The 2011-nt window shown below is 39.0% G+C and overlaps 1 protein-coding gene across 1 annotated transcript in view; it reads right to left on the reverse strand.

Annotated features, from left to right (window-relative positions):
- LOC135544405 (caspase b-like) overlaps positions 1–2011 on the reverse strand; it is a 7097-nt gene extending 5086 nt beyond the window's left edge. The window contains exon 1 of the mRNA XM_064971984.1: positions 1851–2011. The gene's annotated coding sequence lies outside the window, so the exon portion shown is untranslated. The remainder of the gene's footprint in view (positions 1–1850) is intronic.

Here is a 2011-nt window from a genome sequence, read left to right on the forward strand (position 1 = left end):
TTAAAAATGGATATTAATGAGGAATTTGCCCTCAGTGGTGGAAATGACACCACTACCAAAGGACAGGTATATTTTGTGTAAAAACAATACAAAGGGCATACTCACAATGAATATTGATTTGATTTAATTGACTCTTTCTCTAGTAGTAATTAATGTTTTCTCATAGAAAAACATACACTCTAAAAATGTGGGGTTCAGCAAGGGTTCTTGGCACTGAAAATGCCCCCATACAGTTCTTCCAAGAACCCCATAATAGGTGGGGTTTATCAAGGAACCTCCTTAGTTGATGGGGGTTCTTCCAGGAACCTAACTGCCCAACTGAAACACTTGGATTTGTATTTGAAAGGACAGCAGGTAAGGCACATAAATTGAGGAGATCTTTACATTTTTCAGTTAAGGTAAGATTTGTCCCTTATATGAACTACATTTATATTGTTTTATGATGATACCATCTATCTTTTCATTTTTGTGAAAACCTTTCTTAAACGGAAAATGGACACAATTCAATGGATATCAACCAACAAAGAGGTAAGAGACTATGTAGGCTATAAGAATATGTTGAAGGCTGGCTGTATTGGGTGCAGATGACTGAACTGCTCACTTTTGTGTCTGTGTCTGCAGGTATACAGACAAGCAGGCATACAAAGATATGGCTATTGGTGTGTTTTACAGATCACATGTACCATCCTCCTCCCTTATCTATTCAATGAATATCCCATAGGCCTCTACATTATGGACAAGGTATGTGTATGAAAACAGTTATTTTCATTCACAACAAAAACCAAGTTATGAATACGGTTGTGTGCATATTTTGTTGATCATCTGTATAATTAATATTTTGGGGATTCAGACTTCACCCTTCCTACACCTCTGATCAATAAAACAGGAAACCTGTTAGATCACCATGCACTGCAAAATCATTCTGGCTATGGATACAGAGAACATCCACACATTAACATCAACACGCCAGAGGATATACCATTGGACTTGAGGCTCTGCTTGGAGTTTACATAATTTTTTATTTCTGCTTTGCCACTAAAATCATAATAAACACTGAGAACTAAAATATTGTTGTTATTGTTATGTGTCACGCCTGCTCCCGCTGGAGGGCACCAGCTGCTGCATTAATTGTCCTATGTCCTTATGTTACCCGGCGCTGACGCTGTTCCTGCCCTGTTCTTTGTCCGTTCCAAATTAAATGTTGACTTCCCGTACCTGCTTCTCATCTCCAGCGTCAGTCCTCACAGTTGTGTACTATTTTTATTATTATGATATATGGACATAGAAGTGCCTGTAGTTGCAGAATCACCCAAATATACATGTACGGTAACCTGCAAACCAGGTCTGTTTATGCTTAGGTTCCACTCCTTGTACTCCGTGTCATATGCCAAACATGTGGCATTACAAGGAATGGCAAGCAGTGAAATGAGAGCCCAGTCTGATACCCAGGCTTCACGTAAGGCAGGTATCTTACAATGACAGTTGAAGAGAAACTTATTTGAATAGAGGGGCATACTGTATGTGCTTTTTATTTAAAATTACGAACTAATTACCAATCATGGCGCATGGCCTACGCGCAGGAAAAATACTTTTGCGTGATTATAGACTATTCATAACGAATTCTTATCGCACTCTAAGCAACACTGAACAAACATTTTAAGAATATCCCAAACATTCGTTGACGTCATCTCAGAATGTGTAGACACCTTTATCTGTCTGAAATGGTAACTTAGTCTTGCCATCAAAAGTTACAAACTTGTCTATATCATACAGAACACTATTTTCACTTTCGCTTTATGATGCTTATCACCTAGAAAAAACAGGCACGTGCAAATATGAGCTCTGCTTACCTTCCGAAGTGGGCTTTTGGGTCCCCAAAAATGTTTGTTGTACATATATATAAAATTAATTGTTGTTCGGAACCCACTGTCTACCGCAAGTCGTCGTGACGTCGTCAAATCGCCACCCCGTCAGTTGGTTGCCTCTGTTAATTTGCGCTGCTGGCTACAGA

Source organism: Oncorhynchus masou, chromosome 8 (assembly GCF_036934945.1).
Source record: "Oncorhynchus masou masou isolate Uvic2021 chromosome 8, UVic_Omas_1.1, whole genome shotgun sequence".
Lineage (NCBI taxonomy): Eukaryota > Metazoa > Chordata > Actinopteri > Salmoniformes > Salmonidae > Oncorhynchus > Oncorhynchus masou.